The following is a 16318-nucleotide window of genomic DNA, read 5'->3' as shown; positions in this document are numbered from 1 at the left end:
TGGAACATCCACTGTGAGGAAGCAGTGGAGAGAGAACAGGCTGGAGAAGGGGGTGGGGTGCAGGTTGTAGAGGGTCGTAATGGTGATGCCAAAGCCTGGATGGAGCCTTAGCTGAGAAGAATTTTCAACAGTTTATTGAGCAGAATGCCAAGGTTTGGATTTGCATTTGTGGTGGGGGGTGGGGAGTTAAGGGGTTTGAGGGTGTCAGCTTCAAAGAGACCCATTAGAAGACCTCTGCAAAAGTCCACGTGATAAATGATAAAGATGTGAACCACAGTTGGTGAGAATAGTGATAATCTGGAGGGGGTTGAGAAATTTCTTGATGGCAAACTCTCAGTGCATGACTGCTTGGGCAGTGAGGAAAAAGGGAGGGAGGATTCTGGAAGGACCAGTGTTTTAGTCTGGGTGACAGGATTTATGGTGCTGTAGGAGCATGGAAGAAGAATAGCTTCTAGAAGGGCTTTGTCCCTGTGGTATTTGAAGTGCCCGTAAGACTTTCAGTCTGTTTCTAAGTAGACCTTAAACGTAGACTATTGTGTGGGGAAAGCATGGTGATTGGAGACTCCATCCTTTGACTTCAGTGCTTCTCTCAAACTCAGTAGCTGGTGAGGAAATTAAGGGTGAGAAATCCATTTCCTGAGAGAATTTTTCTTTTTCATTAAAATCCTCTGCACAAGACAGAAAAAAATTCACGTCACAGTTCTTTGTAAGCTCTCGTCATGCTATTGTGGTTAATCGAGACTAATAATTTTCTTTTATTTCTTAGAATTAATAAGAAGTTGTGCATTTTTTTTTCTGCAAATGCTATTTAAGAGGGAAGCATGGTACTGAGGCCAATTTAGTAGGAGCTTCGAACTCTAGTATTTTCATTAACAAATGAGAATTTCTATTTTTTGCCTGAGGTAATTACTTTAAGTTCCTGAAAGCATAATCATTTTGCATGTTACACCAAGGACGGAATTCCTGATGAAAATGCTAAGTACCCATATCCCCTACTCCCGTAATAAATTGAAATGTTACCCACTCATTCTCAGCAGATCACGCGTAATTCGCAGTGTGTGAGGGAAGAGAATTGTTTGGGCTGCAGCAATATATCAAGAGAAAAATAATCTTTAATTAAGTAAAGATAAATATGGCCGGGCATGGTGGCGTATGCCTATAATCCCAGCACTTTGGGAAGTCAAGGTGGGTGGATCACCTGACGTCAAGAGTTTGAGACAAACCTGGCCAATGTGGTGAAACCCCATCTCTACTAAAAAAAAAACAAAAAAAAAAAAACAAAGTTAGCTGGGTGTGGTAGCAGGCGCCTGTAATCTCAGCTACTTGGGAGGCTGAGGCAGGAGAATCACCTGAACTCAGGAGGTAGAGGTTGCAGTGAGCCGAGATCGTGCTGTTGCACTCCAGCCTGGGCAACAGAGCCAGACTCCATCTCAAAACAAAAGCAAACAAACAAAAAACACAGCAAAACAAAACAAAACAAAAAAATACAAAACCACGTATATACAAAATGTTTGAATAAACAATTTTTGAATAAAACTCTAAAAAAGGAACATGTTCTGCTGAAGAAGAGATAATATAAAATCTGTTAGAGTGAAAAAGTCACAGGGCAAATTAAACCTTGAAGACAAAATAAGAATGTTGTTCTTGATAAACATGTGTGAACCTCACTACGTAGGAGACGCTGTGTTAGGTACTGAATTGAGGAGATAGGTGGCATGGAGCTTTCCCAGCAGTTGCAAGTGATGTACTTTTTTCTTGGTTGGTGCCATTCATATCTCTCATTCATTTCTTGGCCTTTTTAATATTTTGTTGTTTATAATTTTTATTGGTTTCTAAGATCTCTTTTTATATTAGGAACATTAAATTCTTAATAGTTATACATCATGTGTATATGTATATGTTCATATACATATAGTAAAGATTCCCTTCTGTTTTTTAAAGTTTTTATGATGTTATTTACCAATAGATAATTTAATGTCCTGTATGGGTAGTAAAATGTGGCATGTTATTTTTTTATTTTATGGCTTCTGGGTATTTTGCCACACTGAGGAGGGTCCCTACCATCCAAGTATTATTGAAAAATGTTTTCCTGCAATGTGTCCTAGGACTTTTATAAGTCTCTCTATATCCAGTTAAAGTTTTAAAAATAAACTTTTTATTGATGTGCAACACACACACAAAAGTGTACAAATCATAAGTATTTGTTTCTAGTTAGGTTTGTTTAGAAGTTTGAAAAAATATACCCTTTTAATATTTAAGAAATGTATAATGCACATTCCATACAATTTACCTATTAAAGTGTACCATTCAGTGATTTTAGTATATTTATAGGGTTGGACAACCCTCACCACAATCAGTTTCAGAACACTTTCATCATCCCAGAGGGAAACGTCTTACTCATTAGCAGTCACTTCCCATTTCCCCTCAACTCCCTAGTCCCTGGCAACCACTAATCTATTTTCTGTCTCTAAAGAATTGCCTATTCACTCTGGTTAGCTTTTTAATCCATCTGGAATTTATTTTTGTGTGTGGTGTAGAATTCTAACTTTTTTAATCAGAAGGAAAAAATTATCAATTGCTAATAATAGTTGAATTGAGTGAACAAATGAATTAATAAGTAGCCCAGAGAGACAGGAATTCAGAAATAGAAGCAACCATATATGAGTGCATGGTCAGTGACTGGCTTCATGGAGCAGATAGTTTAAGGTGGGCCTTTGAAACACGAGTGAGATTTGGAAAGACTGAAGAGGGAAGAGGAGTGGCAAAAAAAGGATTCGGAAAAATGGACCATGAGCTTAGAGAAGGTTGAGGAGGCCAGTGTCTCCGAGGCAATTAATATATGTAAGAAATTATGACCTGTAAGGCTGGTATAGGTAGTCTGTACCCAGCCTGTGCAAGTCCTTAAAGATTAGGTGGAGGATTTTGCATTTGATCCTATTAGCATTAAAGAGCATCATGAAAGTTCTTACAACAGAAGTGAAATAAGGAAGTACTAGGGAATATGGGGAAGATTTGAACTTTATCTATACAAATGAAGAATCAACAGCAGTCTCTCCTGGTACCATTTCATTTCCTTGTATGGTTCTCACTGGTTGAAAAACCTTATTTACTTATCTCTTTGTTCCTCATTTGTATTTGGGGAGAAAGTGAGAATATGCTCCTTCTAGTTTTGAGATTTAGGGATTTCTGGGATGGGAGTAAGTTACATATTCAAAGGCAAACCCAGAAAACAGCAGCAGGTAACATTTGGCAAGCAAGGATTCTGTGTCAGAACCTGTTCTAAGCATTCCATATGCCTTTATTAAGTTGCAGTTGTATCTTCCTATCAATTCTAAGGCATAGTTGCTATTGATTTCGGTCTCTTCCATTAGTGGGAGAGCCAAGATCCAGCAGGTAAGTGACTTGCTCACAGTCACAGGGCTAGTAAAGGTGATCCAGGAGAGGAACTTGATGGATCTGGCTCTAGGGCTTATTCTTCACCACGGTGCTAGATTGCCTCTTCCACCCTCCAGATGGAGCAATGCACATCCATAGGAAACACTCTACTTCCTAAGTAGCTATGTAACTTCATACTCCTGACAAAATATAAATGGCATCGCATTATAGGTGGGGCAAAAACTTGTGACTCTAAAGAGTATTGGTTTAATCAATCATATCTGCTTTCTTAAAAAAAAAAAAGGAAAACCTCATTGCTTCAAGTCTTGGTCTATATAGAACATGCTTTGTCACGTCCATTTTTCCCTTTGGCACAGCAACTGGACTATTCTAGACTGAGATTGCTCTTTTAGCCCTGATCCTGGAGTAGGAATGACAACAATAAACAGTAGATTGCAGGTAGCCCGCAAATGGATGTGTAGTGTTAGTTGTTTTAAACCACAAAACTTCTTTTGTTTGTGGTTTTGTTATTGCAGCATAACTTTGCCTTCCCTAATACATCTTCTGAGCTTTTTGTTTCAATACTAAATAGACCCAAAGAACCCTGCTTTGGTGATTCTTCTGTATCCTTTTACTGCTGTAAGTCATTCAATAAGTGTCCTTTTTTATTGCTTTAAATCTATGTGTTTTCTGTGCAAATTGCTAATGATCCAAGAGTGGATCTGACTATCCATGTGAGTCTAATGCAAAGGCTTTGTTGAAATATTTTAGTGCTTAGAAACCTCTTTCTATTCATATTCTGATTTCTAACTGGACTTTGGATTTCAACTGATATTGCCGAAAGTCTGCCTCCATTTATATATGCCTAATGTTTTGGTTGAGATTCTTTGCTTAAAACAGAGATCTTCCTATAGTATATAGACACCAAGAGGGTCACTAATTATGTCTTCCTCCTTTTCCATATCATCTTAGATAGTCCCTTTTTCATAGTGTACCAGGGTTGGTTTGTGTGTACAATTGCATATGGCAGAAATAATGTATGTCACTTAAGGGATTCAGTTACTAAAGATTGTGGCTTTCACCTTGGTCTTGGTGTGCCTCCCTCTCCCTCCCCGCCCCTGTGCACGCTCGTGCTCTTGCTCGCTCGCTCGCTCTCTCTGTGTATATGTCTCTCTCTCTCTCTCTCTCTGTCTCTCTCTGTCTCTCTCTGTCTCTCTCTTTCTCTCTGGGGAAAGCAGCCAGCAAAGACCTAAGTCCTGACAAAACTATGTGAGTGAGCTTAGAAGTAGACTTTCCAGTGCTAGTCCAGCCTTGAAATGATTGGAGACCCAGCCAACAGCACAGCTTGACTGTAACTTTATAAGAAATTTTGAGTCAGAACCACTCAGCTAAGCCACTCTGAATTCTGAACCTTCAGAAATAGAGACAGATAGTAATACTGTTTTAAAATGCTACATTTTGGGATACTTTGTTACATAGCAATAGATAACTACTACATTGCCTGAAAATTGCTTAAATAAAGATAAATAAATTGTAAGAAATCAGGGAAATTTCTGATAACATACAGGTCACATTTGGCAAATTTCTAAGTGAATCGCCTGGGGAAGGTGTTAAGATTCATGGCTTATATCATGTCCCTGAGGAAAGAATCTTACCGTGAGTCCCTCAAATCTTATGAGTTCCTCAAACTATTGATACACTAATGAATCAGTAAACTACTGACAACAAAAAGGATGCTGATTTGTTTCTGATTTATGAAGTTTTGCTGATTTGTTTCTGAATCGTGAAGTTGTACTGATTGTCTTGAACATAGGAGATTTTAGCTTGTAAGTTGTCATCTGTAGCCAATGATTGTAACCTCTGTATTGTATTCTCCAATGAAAAAAGACAACTCTGATAGGAGGAGTCCATCTTCCTTCTCCTAAAGTTCTCCTTTTCCTATAAAAGCATTTCGACTTGTAATAGACTTTGGAACATGCCCAACTTTGTTGTTGTGTCTTCCCAGGTCGATCTTCCCATCTAGCTTCCAATAACCCTTTATCAAATTACTTCTGCCTGAACAGCCTTAATTTCAGTTGACATCTCACAGAACCTAATTTCAGGAAATACAGTCAGGTTTTCCAGAAGTCGAAAGTTATCACTCAGCAAATATCAGTCAGCAGCTCTTTCTGGCTCTGGTTCTTTGGAGTGACATGGCCTCTTGTGTCTGCTAAGTACTGTTCCCTCCCACCCTCTCATCCTATGTATTGATTTATCTTTGTTATTGCTATCCAAGAACACTGGCTTGTGCATGGTTTGGGGTTGCCATGGAACTATAGCTACCCTGACTGTGTTCTTACTCCAATGCTCAGCACAATTCAACTCAATCTATGGGCCCCCTAACAGTCTCAGGAGAGAATCTAATCAGCTTGGGTCAGATTGTCCATCATGACAGTCAGCTGTGACAAGGGGTCAAGTCACTAGCCACCAAATGTTTCCTTTGCCCAGGCTGAGAAATGGGCAGATTATGTTAGAACAGGTGATATGGTTTGGCTCAGTGTTCCCACACATATCTCACCTTGAATTGTAGTTCCCATAATCCCCACATGTCATGGGAGGGACCCAGTGGGAGGTAATTTAATCACAGGGGGCGGTTACCCCCATGCTGTTCTTATGATAGTGAGTTCTCACAAGATCTGATGGTTTTATAAGGGGATCTTCCCCCTTTGGCTGGGTACTTCTTCCTTCCGCCCTGTGAAGAAGGACATGTTTGCTTCGCCTTCCACCATGATTGTAAGTTTCCTGAAGCCTCCCCAGCAGTGCAGAACTGTGAGTCAATTAAACCTCTCTCCTTTATAAATTATCCCGTCTTGGGGATGTTTTTATTAGCAGTGTGAAAATGAACTAAACAGGAAATTGTCATGGCAGGCAAATTGATTACCATTTACCCAGGACACTGATTAATTCTTTATTAGCAAAAATGAAATACATTGAAACTTGACTTCAGTATTTTGCAAAAGGCAGAATCCTTTTGGAAAGTAAATAGTGGCCCTCAATTTATCTGCTTGCTAAGTTTATTTTTCTACTTTCAGTGTTCATGAATTAGGAATACACCTGCAATTTTAGGCACCAGTTACTATGTTGGATAATTCTCTGCCCAAGGGAACTGATTTCCTGGGAGAAGAGTCCTGTTTCTGTGTGGATACTTAAGTTAGCAAAACAGGAAGAAGCCAGTTAGTAAAAATTTCATTTCTTGAAAGGAAAAATAATGTAGTAAACAAAGTAAGGGTATTAGAGTCAGATGGACCTGAGCTCCTGAGTTTGCACTCTTGATTTATAACTGATATGATGCTGGACTCTGAACCTCAGTCTCCCCTTGGTAAAATGAACATAATCTCTATTTCACCGTGTTTTTGTTAGAATTAGATGCATTGACATATGTATGTAACATGTCTAAAACAGTACCGAACACATATTAAGAGATAGGTAAAAGCTAGGTTATTACCAAGATTGGCAAATATTTTTCAGCCAAAAAATGTAGATCTATTTAAAAATTCATTGCACATGTAAGGAAATGGTAACAGTATTCAATACTATTACCAATACTAATACTATGCTATTTTTGCCCCGAATACTTAGAGCTGATCTTGAGAAAAATAAGTGAGTCATACAATTCTATCCCCAGTTCGATAATTTCTGTGACTCCATGAAGTAGCTGGTCAGGTTGGAACATCTCCTGGAGGCAGGTTGTACACTGGATCAGAGACAATGAAATGCAATGGACAAGGAGCCTGGGGCTCTGTGAGTCCCCAGAAAGAGATTGAGGGTCTTTCTTCCTTTCACGTATCTAAATGCATCACCTTTCTAGGGGACTTTCACATGCTACCTCTAGCACAATCTGTCTTAAAATTCTTCTCAGTTTTAAGTGTGCCAAAGGGAAATAGTACTTTAGGACTCATTTCTGCTTTTCTTCTAGGCAATTTCAATAAAGGGTTAGGAAGCAGCCTGGTATGTTACAGTAAAAAAAAATAAAAAGTTTGTAGTTGATTTGAGTTTTAAACTGAGCACATCACATCTGTTAAAATTGGGACATTTTAGTGAATCTTTACAACTCAGTGTCCCCATGTGTAAAAGGAGATAATCTCTACCTTGACAGATAATTGTGATGGTTGGAAATCATAGCACAGTATTGCTACCTAGTAAACTTTCAATAAATGTAGCTAGTAGTTTTCATTTTATTTGATTTAGTCATATCATTTTATTAATAGGGTATTTATCAAAAGTTGACTTTGTCCCATCCCAAGCAATGTTGTGGGCACTAAAGGTACAGACATCAGTGAACAAAAAAGGCAAATTTTCTGGGTATATGGAGTTTACATCTTCAGTGTTGAGAGACAGACCACAAACAAGTACATGTCAGGTGGTGATAAGTACAATGAAGAAAGGTAAACTGCAGAGAGGGATAGGGAGAGAGGTAAGAGATGGGATTGCTATTTTATAGAGAGCTCTCAAGGACGGCCTCTCTGGAAGGTTACCATTTGAGCAAATCCTGGAAGGAAGTGCAGGAATAACTTAGGTAGTTTTAAGGTTATAGAAGCATCAAGCTTTGATGTATGCAAAGGTGAAACTCAGGTAAAGCTTTGCATGAATGCAAAGCCCTTGGGGTGGAAATGTGCTTGGGGTTGAAGGGATCGTGAAGAGAATAGTATGGCTGGGGTGGAGAGAGGGCAGATGTAAAAGAAAGAGGAAGAGAGGTAGCAGGAATCATATCATCTAGGGCCTGTCAAATAACAATCCAGACTTGGTAGGGAGAGATTTATTCAAGATTATTGCAAGAGCAAAGGGGACAACTGCCACGGAGGACATGGTAACCGTAGGGTCCACAAATGTCTCAAGGGCTAGGCCAAAAGCGTTTTTCTCTTAAACAGAGGAATAAACAAGGCTAGAGAAAACCAGGTGTGGGGAAGTGGGTTGAATGTATAGTGTAATCAGATGGTAGTTCAGAGAGTGTTTCACTCCATGGCCAGACTATTCTCAGGAGGGGCTGTGTATGTATTGATGCAGGCTGAGGGTGGCCCCAGATGAGGGAGAGAGAAGCACAACCAAAATTTGATTAAACAAGCATTTGCTCCAGCTGTTCAGTGGGGGCAAGCAGTTCAGCAAATCACTTATGAGGCAAAAAATAGAGATTTGGAAGCTTTTTGCCTGGCCTTGTCATAGGTAAACAAGGAAGCAGGGCATCTGTGAGTCTTATCTAAATCCTATGGGAAGAGGGGTTTTTGTAGTAAGCTCTTTTCTGGAACACGAAGCATGGGGGCGTTTCTTAACCTTCACTGTTTTCCAGGATCATGGGAATCAGGTAAAGTTCAATACTGCTGGGCATTTAAATCTTTTTCTGGGTGAGAAATAAAGTGAATGATATGTGACCAATCAAAATATTGCCTTGATTTTGGAGTTCCATTCTAAAAGTTTCAACAGCTAACTCCATTCCAAGAATGTGCAGCTGCCTGTCTCCACGTCTTCTCCTCCTTGGATGGATGCCTGTTCTCTGCCTTCTCTTTCCATCCGTCCATGGAGATCACCCCTACTAAGGTCAGCGATAAACTTCATATCACTTGTGTCTGCTGCTTCAGGCCCACCAACTTGGGTCACCCACTAGATTTGTAGTAGCTTAATGAGGATTTAGTACTGGGTTTCACATCCATTTAGTTTCCAAAATACTGAGCACATTTTCTGGTCTACTTGGGTTCCACTCAGCATCTTCCCCAAATAGTTACATAATTAACCGAATTCAAATGCTAGCTCCTTAGTACCAGGAGTCATGATTGATAGGAAATGTTTATAGCCAATATCATACTGAATGGGCAAAAACTGGAAGCATTCCCTTTGAAAACTGGTACAAGACAGGGATACCCTCTCTCACCACTCCTATTCAACATAGTGTTGGAAGTTCTGGCTAGGGCAATCAAGCAAGAGAAAGAAATAAAGGGTATTCAGTTAGGAAAAGATGAAGTCAAATTGTCCCTGTTGGCAGATGACATGAGTGTATATTTAGAGAACCCCATTGTCTCAGCCCAAAATCTCCTTAAGCTGAAAAGCAACTTCAGCAAAGTCTCAGGATACAAAATCAATGTGCAAAAATCACAAGCATTGTTATACACCAGTAATAGAGAGCCAAATCTTGAATGAACTCCCATTCACAATAGCTTCAAAGAGAATAAAATATCTAGGAATCCAACTTACAAGGGATGTAAAGGACTTCTTCAAGGAGAACAACAAACCACTACTCAGTGAAATAAAAGAGGACACAAACAAATGGAAGAATATACCATGCTCATGGATAGGAAGAATCAATATCGTGAAAATGGTCATACTGCCCAAGGTGTAATTTATAGATTCAGTGCCATCCCCATTAAACTACCAATGACTTTCTTCACAGAATTGGAAAAAACTGCTTTAAAGTTCATATGGAACCAAAAAAGACCCCGTATTGCCAAGACCATCCTAAGCCAAAAGAACAAAGCTGGAGGCATCACACTACCTGACTTCAAACTATACTACAAGGCTACAGTAACCAAAACAGCATGGTACTGGTACCAAAACAGAGATATAGACCAATGGAACAGAACAGAGCCCTCAGAAATAATTCCACACATCTACAGCCATCTGATCTTTGACAAACCTGACAAAAAACAAGAAAAGGGGAAAGGATTCCCTATTTAATAAGTGGCGCTGGGAAAATCAGCTAGCCATAAGTAGAAAGCTGAAACTGGATCCCTTTCCTTACTCCTTATATGAAAATTAATTCAAGATGGATTAGAGACTTAAATGTTAGACCTAAAACCATAAAAACCCTAGAAGAAAACCTAGGTAATACCATTCAGGACATAGGCATGGTCAAGGACTTCATGTCTAAAACACCAAAAGCAATGGCAACAAAAGCCAAAATTGACAAATGGGATCTAATTAAACTAAAGAGCTTTTGCACAGCAAAAGAAACTACCATCAGAGTGAACAGGCAACCTACAGAATAGAAGAAAATTTTTGCAATCTACTCATCTGACAAAGGGCTAGTATCCAGAACCTATAAAGAACTCAATCAAATTTACAAGAAAAAAAACAACCCCATCAAAAAGTGGGCAAAGGATATGAACAGATACTTCTCAAAAGAAGACATTTATGCAGCCAACAGACACATGGAAAAAATGCTCATCATCACTCATCAGAGAAATGCAAATCAAAACCACAATGAGATACCATCTCACACCAGTTAGAATGGCAATCATTAAAAAATCAGGAAACAACAGGTGCTGGAGAGGATGTGGAGAAATAAGAACACTTCTACACTGTTGGTGAGACTGTAAACTAGTTCAACCATTATGGAAAACAGTGTGGCTGTTCCTCAAGGATCTAGAACTAGAAATACCATTTGACCCAGCCATCCCATTACTGGGGATATACCCAAAGGATTATAAGGCATGCTGCTATAAAGACACATGCACATGTATGTTTATTGCGGCACTATTCACAACAGCAAAGACTTGGAATCAACCCAAATGTCCATCAGTGGCAGACCAGATTAAGAAAATGTGGCACATATACACCATGGAATACTCTGCAGCCATAAAAAAGGATGAGTTCGTGTCCTTTGTAGGGACATGGATGCAGCTGGAAACCATCATTCTCAGCAAACTGTTGCAAGAACAGAAAACCAAACACCGCCTGTTCTCACTCATAGGTGGGAATTGAACAATGAGATCACTTGGACTTGGGAAGGGGAGCTTCACACACCGGGTCCTATTGTGGGGAGGGGGTAGGGGGGAGGGATATCATTAGGAGATATACCTAATGTAAATGACGAGTTAATAGGTGCAGCACACCAACATGGCACATGTATACATATGTAACAAATCTGCATGTTGTGCACATGTACCCTAGAACTTAAAATATAATTAAAAAAAAGAAAAAAAAAAAGAAAGCTACTCATGTTTGATGTCCCTAAGGGGTCAGCAAACTATGGCCAGTAGACTAAACCAGCCCAATACCTGGGTTTGTAAATAAAATTTTAGTGGAATGCAACCAACCTAATTTATTTACCTATCATCTATGGCTGCTTTTGCACTACCATGGTAGAATTGAGTAGCCACAACAGAGACTCTATGGCCCATGAAGCCTAAATACTTACCATCTGTACCTGTATAGAGAAAGCAGCTGACTTCTGTCTCAAGGGCTGGCTTATTGTGCAGTTGCCTCCTTGCATTGTACGGTACTAGGAAGAATTGTATTATATAAATGTCAAGGGACTACTACTTATTTTTATTAAAATAGCCAGAGATTGCCATAACTGGTCCTTCTAAGGGCTACAATGACCTTCTTTAATAATTTTTTAGAATCTCCAATATCAGCCTGGCATCTCCCTTGGTTAACCCATCTGACTTCACTTGTATTGGAGAGTTTTGCTCCTTTCTCAGAGCTTTGCATTCCTTTCAGTCCCTCCTGAGCTCACTCTCAGTGGAAGCACTGTGAGTCTTTGTGGATCTCTGGTATCTCACAGGTAGTGCTGGTCTTGGAAGGTATTATAGTGTTGTTTTGCAGAATGAAGGCCTTCAACAAAAGAGTGTTTTATTTCTCTTTTCTATCACCCAACCCAATCATCGTCGATGAAATTCTTTTTGCAGCTTACTGCAACATCTAGGTCTTTCTCCACCCCACCTCATTTTGTTTATGATTATAAAAGCAAAGTATGGATTTTGGAGAAAATTTGAAAAATGCGGAAAGGTACTTAAAAGAAAAAAATGCTAATATTTTGGCATATTTTATTTCTATATTTTCTTAGATGATTTTTAAAAGCTGGTACCATTGCAAAGATAACCATTGTATAGCCTCTTCTGATATTTCAAGTGTTTTTCACATACTATTAAGTATTTGGTAAAATAGTTGTTAGTGTTATATACAGTTTCATTTTATGCATATTTTAACATTTATTCGTTAGTTTCCCTAATAATGATATTCAGACAGCTTCTTTTTATTATTTGCTATAATAAATCACCCCATAGTAAACATTTGTGCATAAATCTCTGCCCCCATATGAGTTAGTTATTTACATTGGGTTTCTAGAAATGGAATTACTTGGTCAAATGGTAGGAATATTACTAGCATTCTTTTGTAAAATCTTTTAAGTTCAGGGGTACATGCGCCGGTTTGTTACGTAGGTAAACCCATGGGGCTTTGTTGTACAGATTATTTCATCACCCGGATATTAAGCCTAATACCCATTAGTTATTATTCCTGATTCTTTCTGTCCTCCCACCCTCTACCCTCTGATAGGCCCCAGTTGTCTGTTGTTCCCATGTGTGTGTCCATGTATTCTCATCATTTAGCTCCCACTTACAAGTGAGAACATAGCATTCTTTATATTTATTGCTAAATAGCTTTCCTGAAAGTATGTTTCAGTTTATACTCATTTAACCCTCACTTCTCCATACTTCTGCTAATAGATTTTTTAAGTTATTGTGTTTTAATTCACATTTACTTGAACCAATAATATTGAAAATATATTTATGTACTTGGTACCCATTTCTGTTCCATTCTCTATAGTATTTCCACTGTAACTCATCCCTCAATACTTAAAGGGTTCCAGGCCTGGCTCAAACATTTTCAATCTGTGTGACTCCAGGGAGTCACTTTCTTTTCAAGCCTCAGTTTTCTCATCACTAAAATGGGAAGAATTATATGTGTATCATAGTCTTCTTCCAATTAAAAATGCCAAGTGCCATGTCTGGCATATAAGGATCCTTGAAAACTTTGCTACAGGTTTTGTGAGGATGGGGAATAGAGCTGTCTGTTCCTTTGTCTAGGGTTCTCATGTCTTTGGTTGATTTTAAGTATGATATTTTCTTTCTACTTAGAATGCAAATGTAACAAAACAAATATCAACTGAAATAGATTACCATGATTGCAAGTCAGAGCGAAAAACCCACCCTACAAGATGTGAGGGTGCATTACGTGCACAAATGGTGTACTAGATTCTAGAGTACAGAGATGAATGGAAGATGCCATATATACCAGAACGATGGCCTGGGCTTTGGCCAACTTTGGGTATAAATGTAATTCTACCTACCCTTTAATCAAGCAGCAAGTACGTTTATTACTTTGGGATATCCTTACCTGTGCCATCATCTCCCTAAGTCTCCTGCCACATACTGGGAGATCTTCTGTGCTATCCCAATAATTTGGGGAGATTGCTGCAATAAGGATAGGCCAGGCTTCCCTGCCACCACCCTCTGTTTTTGTTCAAACATCACCTTTTTTCTCTGCCATTGTACCTTGTCATCCTGTCTCTCTGCCCCCTGACGGAGCCAGCCCTTCTTCCTTCATTCTCCAAAGCATCACTACGACAAGTCTGTTGCACAGCAGACTTTAACTTAGGGGAATGGAAAGAGATCTTGGTACTTCTAAGCATATAAAACACTTACAATTTCATAGGTGGCATCGTTACTATTTCCCAGCCCTTCCCTACTCACTGGGAACTTCTCTCTGGTGGTCTATTTAATCTGTGACTTTTCAGACATTGACAGGTTCCTCTTTCTGTCCCTCTAGAGCAGGGTTTCTTAGTCATGGCCCTATTAACATTTTGGATAGGATAAATATTTGTTGTGGGGGCTGTCCTGTGCACTGTAGGTGTTTAGCAGCATCCCTGGCTTCTGTCCACTAGATACCAGTAGCATCCTCCCCCCTATTTGTGATAACCAACAGAAAATGTCTCTAGGTATTACCAAATGTCCTGGGGGAAAAACTGCCCTGGGCTGAGAACTACTGCTCTAGAATTATAAGGTTGTTGCAAAAGTAATTGCAGTTTGTCATTGAATTGGCAAAAACCACAATTACTTTTGCACCAACCTGATACTTTCCCTTATATTTCTCTTTTGTTCATTCTTGGGTTCCCCGATCCCTTACTGTCCCATGCACCAAAAGAAGACTCAAAATTCTTGTTACTTTGTTATATAGAGCAATTAAATTTTGAATCTTGATGTCATATTATGCTCCTAACCTCCACTTGTAGGTCTAAAGAAACTTTGCTGAGGTGTTTATTTTGACTAGGTACAAAAGCCATCTGTTGAGGTTCTATCCTTAGCAATACAATGAATATGAGGGTGTTGAAATCATGATTCTTTCTTTAACTTATCCTAGAGCAAATTAATGCTGAGAAGTCTTTATCCACCTGCCAAGGTCATGGTGTTTGTGTGTTTCTATTCTTCCTCCTCCCCCTGGGTATTAAATGAAAGGGCTGATAGAGGTTTCTAATAGTATTTCTAGCAACTCTCTGCTTTAACTGAAATTCACATTTTGGTTTGGAGATTTGCTACTTTTGGGGGCATTTACTAAGCATGTAAAAGTCTGCCATTCATAAAATCCCTCCTTTTCTGAAACTGGCTATTTCTTCCTCTGAGAGTTCTAGTTACATTTAATGTACTTTAACTCCAGGTCTTTGTGGGTCTTCCTTACATGGTCCCTGCAGCAGAGAGCTGCTTTGGAACCTAGAATCCATTTCTAGGTGCATTTCTCTATTTTGTTAATATATTTCTGATGGCCGGTATGGTAAATTTAAAGTTGCGAACTTTACTATAAAGACATATGCACACATATGTTTATTGCAGCACTGTTCACAATAGCAAAGACTTGGAACCAACCCAAATGCCCATCAATGACAGACTGGATAAAGAAAATGTAGCACATTTGTGCCATGGAATACTATGCAGCCATAAAAAGGATGAATTCATGTCCTTTGCAGGGACATGGATGTAGCTGGAAACCATTATTCTCAGCAAACTAACACAGGAACAGGAAACCAAATAAAATGCCGCATTTTCTCACTCATAAGTGGGAGTTGAACAATGAGAACACATGGACACAGGGGAACATCACACACTGGGGCTTGTCAGGAGGTGGGGGATCCGGGGAGGGATAGTATTAGGAGAAATGCCTAATACAGATGATGGGTTGATGCGTGCAACAAACCACCATGGCACAGGTATATGTAACAAAACTGTGTAACAAAACTGCATGTTCTGCACATGTATCAAGGAACTTAAAGTGTAACTTTTAAAAAGTGCATTTTCAGAAACAGCTACATGAAAGAGAGAAAAGGCTGAATCAGTGGCCAGAGCAGTAGGATGCTCTTGACAATGTACAGCCTCCTTTCTTTGTCCTGTCTGAGCTCAGACAGCTGGAGTGGGGCCACACCTGCAATTCCTTTGGAAAGACCCTGCGGCAATTGAATACATGTCAGGATCTGGGTGGCATTTTCCAGTTCACTTGCATTTGTTCCTTTCTCAATTTCATGCCATTATTCCCACTTACAAAGCATTCTCTCACATTGTTATTCCATTTCTTAGAAAAGTGAATCTGGGCATTATAGATTTTATTCTGCCATCTTCTCTCATATGCACTTAGAAGCAATAGATCTCTGACAGCCTGGGCAATGCTATTTAGAAGATGCTACATTTCCTGAGCTGTCTGTGCCAAAGCACTCCTCCCCATTTCTACTCAGAGGTTCTCGTGTGGCCTGAGACAGTCACTTACCTTTTGTTCAACCTTTTTCATTCCTTAAAAAATGCAAATATATCTTGCTTTTCTTTGCTCTATAGAGAGTAGAAGGAAAGTGATATTTGTAAAGTCAGAATTGAGGAAGGTTGAAATAGCAATGCTTTAATTATATTAATAGGTTGGTGCAAATGTAATCATGGATTTTGCCATTGAAAATAATAGCGAAACCTGCCATTACATTTGCACCAACCTAATACCTTTGTCGTCGTCACCTGTTTTTCCTCATCTAGTCCCCTTTTTTCTCTTTTTCTTCTCTCTCCTAAACCTAAAGGTGTGATGCCTTTCATCCACCTGGAGCCCTTTTGCTTGGCTGACTCCCATGTACAAAGCTGCTGGAACCTGCCTCCAGTGAGGTGTG

This window comes from Macaca fascicularis, chromosome 9 (genome assembly GCF_037993035.2).
Source record: "Macaca fascicularis isolate 582-1 chromosome 9, T2T-MFA8v1.1".
Classification (NCBI taxonomy): domain Eukaryota; kingdom Metazoa; phylum Chordata; class Mammalia; order Primates; family Cercopithecidae; genus Macaca; species Macaca fascicularis.
Note: the sequence above shows the minus strand (reverse complement) of the source record.